The sequence below is a fragment of the Macrobrachium rosenbergii genome, chromosome 16 (genome assembly GCF_040412425.1).
Source record: "Macrobrachium rosenbergii isolate ZJJX-2024 chromosome 16, ASM4041242v1, whole genome shotgun sequence".
In the NCBI taxonomy this organism is placed as follows: domain Eukaryota; kingdom Metazoa; phylum Arthropoda; class Malacostraca; order Decapoda; family Palaemonidae; genus Macrobrachium; species Macrobrachium rosenbergii.
In genome coordinates this window covers 14,778,726-14,784,269 of record NC_089756.1, presented here as the reverse complement: position 1 = coordinate 14,784,269, position 5,544 = coordinate 14,778,726, and the positions used below count along the sequence as shown (strand labels likewise).

At 39.3% G+C, this 5,544-nt stretch overlaps 1 long non-coding RNA gene across 1 annotated transcript in view; it reads right to left on the bottom strand.

Annotated features, from left to right (window-relative positions):
* Positions 1–391: 391 nt before the first annotated feature.
* The window catches only part of LOC136846986 (uncharacterized), a 28,222-nt gene continuing 23,069 nt past the window's right edge, over positions 392–5,544 (bottom strand). Inside the window, exon 2 of the long non-coding RNA XR_010855568.1 lies at positions 392–1,354. This is a non-coding gene — a long non-coding RNA (uncharacterized lncRNA). The remainder of the gene's footprint in view (positions 1,355–5,544) is intronic.

The following is a 5,544-nucleotide window of genomic DNA, read 5'->3' as shown; positions in this document are numbered from 1 at the left end:
TATATATATATATATATATATATATATATATATATATATATATATATATATATATATATATATATATATATATATATATATATATATATATATAATGTATATATATAAAATATATTATATAATATATATACTATGTATGATATATATATACGTACACACACACATATACAGTATATGTATATATATGTATATATATATATATATATATATATATATATATATATATATATATATATATATATATATATATATATATATATACACATATACATCGATTTTAAAACTCAGTAACTTTGTTCGATTCAGCCAACTGTTTTTGATGAGCGTTTTACATACAATTTCTTTGAAAACTAAAGTATATATTTCTCTCTCTCTCTCTCTCTCTCTCTCTCTCTCTCTCTCTCTCTCTCTCTCTCTCTCTCTCTCTCTCTCTCTCTCTCTCTCTCTCTCTCGGAACGGTGTAAGTGGAACAACCTCAAACTATTTCAATTCCTACAGCGGCAAGCGAAAATTGCAAGTAAGAGTTGAACGTGAATACTCAAAACATAAGAAGGCTGGTATCAGGCGTCCCTCAAGGCACTAATTTGCGGTTAATACTATTCTCATTTTCCATCTGCGCCATAATTGATAGCATCGCATCGTAAATACAATTCGCTGCTCTGCGCACGACTATATACGTTGAAAGAATATTGGAAGCGCGACGAAGGAACGAGATTAGAAATGACAAAAATGGAGAAATGAAATGAGACTAGAGGCTCCGGGGCCGGTGCACTGGGTGCCGTGAAGGTAACGAGACCTGGAATTAGTAAAATGAATGCAAAGTGTCATACGAGGCAGAAACTAATAAGAGGAGAGAATGTCCTCCGGGCAGTTTTTCATGTGACCCTCAAATAAACTCGTTTCAAAGGACACATGGACATGATAAATAAAAAAGGACGCCTTCCCCAGATTTATAAACCTTGCAAAAAAATTTAATCAAATTAGAATTTTCCAAATATTTTCCCTGTCCGAAGTTGCATTAGCAAGCACTTTTGGAATTCACGGTAAGATTCCACGAGGTCATTCACGCATAAACAACAAAGGTCTCAAAATTGTATTAATAACAAACTTGGTAGAAGAAAAAATTGCTATGACCTACTTGGATCACCTTTCTTGCACTAATAAAAACTATGCATCTATCCTTTTATAAGGAAAGCTAAGCCGAAACAGTGGGCGTTGCCCTTAAACATTTATAAAACCAACACTTACCTTGAAAATGTTCATCTGCCAGGCTAAACGAGAAGTCATACTTGATGCATCTTGCATTGTATGACGAATTACATCGAGGTTGAAATAACGCCAATGACCCATTTGTCTGCAATGAAAGTATATTGGAGGATTGAAAAGAAAAGTAGTTATATGATGAAAATACATATTCTAACTAAACGATATGTATATTATTTTTTGCTGATGATTTTTCTGAGTAATTCCTGAAGTATGACTTACCAATGCAAATTGTTTAAGCGAGTTCTTCAGAAACTATATTACTATGCCTCAGAAGTTTACCTTGAAGCTGTAAGTTCAGAAGAACGTCTAGAAGACAATTAGAGATCTGACAGAACAATGCATATTTTTTATTATATATCTCAAACACGCTCCACGAAATATCAAGTGCATCATAAAGAATGCCTCACATTATCTTTCTCTATTGGTACAGATACTATGTAACTATACGTAGAAGCTCTCTCTCTCTCTCTCTCTCTCTCTCTCTCTCTCTCTCTCTCTCTCTCTCTCTCTCTCTCTCTCTCTCTCTCTCTCTCTCTCTCTTTGTACATTGTACATTTGCTGCATCCTGAAAGAAGCAAGTAATGACAAATTCCTGCCAGAATACCCAGCAAACCCCTGGAAGCGATGGCGGTCTCATAAGAACCCGGTCTCGGAAAGTACCATCTTCAGGAAACGAAGCGTCAAGACGCATTCCACCGTATTTCGTCACACCTCATTTGCTCTCTATCGCCGGATAATCGACCGAGAGTTGCCGACAAGTCGAAGGCGATAACAACCCTTGAGCACACCACCACTGTTGGAAATGGTGACCCCCATTCATCCTGCAGGGAGGGGACTGAGGGAGGGAGAGAAATGGATGTCTGAGGGTGGAGGTTGAGGTGAGGGCCCGCCTTTAAATCGTCATGTGGCTCCCCGCCAAAGAGTAGTATCAGGTCTTGAAAGTCCTGTAGCATCAGGGTCTCAGGTCCCTTTTCTCCTGTGGCGGCTTGAGGCCAATGGGCCAAACCTATTATCGGTCTAACCTGCGACAGTGACGGTCGCGTGCGATATGCCCTAGGTGGCATGACAGGTATGCGGGGCCCGGTGCGATATGCCGCTCGGATGGTCATTTTATTGTAACCACGACACGCCAAGCCAACATGCTACGCCCATCACAGTCGGTTTCCGCTCCCGGCAACCCCCAGCAGTACACCCCCGACCAGTATTGTTCAGCCTTCTACCCCCCCCGACCTGGGTCATGAGGCACCATCCACCCAGCTCCTCTTACGGACGTTTACTGTAATCGCCTCGGCAGGGAGCTGCTTGCTGGGATGTGGCCCTCTGCTATTTTCTCACCGTATTCTTTTAATGGAAATCGAAAACGTCAAAAAGATGGGCCGTTGTCAGTGTCAGCACCCGCTAAGAGTTTTCTTGGAATGCAGACGTATCGCCGATGGAAATTTACAGGTACTTCTCCAACTCTTGCATTTACGCTTTACTCTTGGGCGTGGGATTCCATTACCCGGTTCTTGCACCTCAGGTCTAATCCTAGGTTCAGTAATTGATATTTTGCAGTCCTTGGCATAGGCTTTTTTGCTTTAACAAACTATTCCTCATCCCTGACACGAAAGGGCATTGGTTCCACATTTTTTTAATGATTCTCCTAAACCGATACACGAAGAGGCTTCAAAAAAAAATTTCAGAAGATAATGACCATTTTCTTAAAGATAAATTAAAGTTATAAAGTAAAGTTCCGTCAATGTTTAATGCAAGTTTAGATTTGGTCTGTTATATTCAATAAGATTTGCATTTCATTTGCTATTTCCATCCACAGGTTAATATTTATTGAAGTGTGCATTATGATACGCATTATCATATACACTCATTTTACAAGATGACAACAGAGACTAGGGTCATGGTGAAATGGAACTACTAAACATATAAAGCACTACTTCCTTGTTGAGGCTGAGGTACACCTAAGGTATTGCTGCTGCATCATCTACAAAAGATCTATCAAACTCCCAAAAATGTGCAAGACTTACTTATTTCTTAACATAAATATAAATACAAAACAGATATAGTTTTATAGCAACATGCTTGCATGTACGTTCAGTAAATGAGGGTAGAAATGGAAGAGATAAAGAATATTTTTTAAAGAAGGAACTTAAAGTACATAAAAATAAAGCAGGAAGTAGTAAAATGGTAAAAGAAAAAATAATCAGTACTACCTCAGTAAAACACGATTTTACTAAGGTAATTTGGGAATGTATAGTAAACCAAAAAAGTAGAAATTTTAGGCCACAAGTAGTAGATACTGACTCAGTCGAATTCCTCCAAGACTGAATTCTACTAACAAATGTTATGGTTTAAATTTCGTATTTCTCTGATTAAATAATCTCCTGAGTCACGTCGTATTGAGAAGTGCAATGTCCTGTACATGTGAAAGTGTGTATATATATGTGTGGGGGGGGCAACATGTGGAAGTTACAACCTTGCATATTTTGATTAATTCGAAGCGCTGAAATTTACTCAATGTCATCGTAAAACCATGAACGATTTATATTGTATTCCGTCCAGTTTATGAATTTCAGGTTTTTTGGAAAGTAATATTCTCTCTCTCTCTCTCTCTCTCTCTCTCTCTCTCTCTCTCTCTCTCTCTCTCTCTCTCTCATTATTTGTGACGTATGAAATACAAATAGTTTGCTTAAAATTCTCCACGTTTTGTCTGTCAGGGACAGGAACTGTAACTGACAGGAATCCGAGAGGAATTCGCTAATGAAAACTTGACGCCTTGTACATAAGATCAAGACGCAGTATAGCTCAGAGAGAGAGAGAGAGAGAGAGAGAGAGAGAGAGAGAGAGAGAGAGAGAGAGAGAGAGAGAGAGAGAGAATTTTGTGATAAGATTATTATTAAGTAGAATAAGTTATTTGACTTGACAAAACTGACATATGATAAACTGATAACTAACCTCCTGCTAACCTTACCAGCCATGGTCTCATTTTTCCACTAAGTCATGATTTACAGCCTTAAGCAACGCTTCCTTATCTCTGCCACGGCTAATTTTCGCCTGCCTGAACGAGCGACAGCAAAGAAACGGTCGCTAAAGAGGCCCCCTTCCATAAACGACTGTCTTCCGGCTCCGTTCACTCGCTTTTGTTATTTGTGCAGCTCTCTCGTTCGTTCAGCATCGCCAGATTTGGTCGTGCGTCCTCTTATCCGCCAATTTTTTCAAGGGGGGAACCCCGTGTTTGCGATAACCTAATGCCCAATCATTACTGAAAAGATGATAAGGGTCCGTGTTTGTTTGAGATATAGCTCGTAAAATGCCCAGGAGTAACCGACCGAAAGACTTCTCGTGTACGACTCTGGAATAACACATCCAGGGCAGCTTCCAGACATATGAGCTTATCAGAGCTGGATAGCATCGAATGGAATTTCTCCCATTCCAGCTACCTGTGCATATTCAAGTTAATAAAAAGGGGCATATCAGGCGATTAGAATGAAAACCCACGAATGATAATTAAGATCATTAAGACAAGCGCGGGACTAGGAAACGCTGACGTTCGACCGCCACCCTCAGGCTGCTTATTAAGTTTCCCGGCGCTCGATAACCAGTGTCGTTTTGCCCTCCCTTATCGGGAATTTTATGATGCTGGATTTGAATTTCAAAGAAATGAGCAAAAACTGAAACAAAAAAAAAAAAAAAAAAAAAAAACACACACACACAAATACTCACAGAGAAATAAATATTCATGAGGCAGAAACCAAACAAAATATTTTCAGCCACTGGAAATGACGGCGGAGCCATTCTAGGTATAAGCTACTGTCGCAACATTTATTTACGTCCGACAGACATTTCCTCGAACTGCTGGTTTTAACGGGATCTAACGAATAACTTGGAGCTTTAATAGAGCCACAACATACTCCGGAAGCACCGACGTGTCCACTACGCAAGCGAAAATGATCGGTCTTGCACCTACATCATCTTTTAGCAGACAGATAGCACAGGCACCCGCTTATCAAGAAGGCGAAGACAGGATACCTTGCCTTCCAGGATGTTCCAGAGAGGAAAGCGAGCACCCTCTTAAGGCTTTTGCTAAAGGCAACTTGTCGATGATCGTAATTCTTCTCTTCATCTTATTTCTGATTTTCAAGATATACATTTCCTTAAATAATTCTACACCGTCTTTTTTGGGGGGTTTTAAAAAATGCTATACTTTACCAGGTAATCACACTTTATCATTTTGTTCATACGGAGTTTAACACCTTGTATTATTCGAGAATGACAATGATTTCA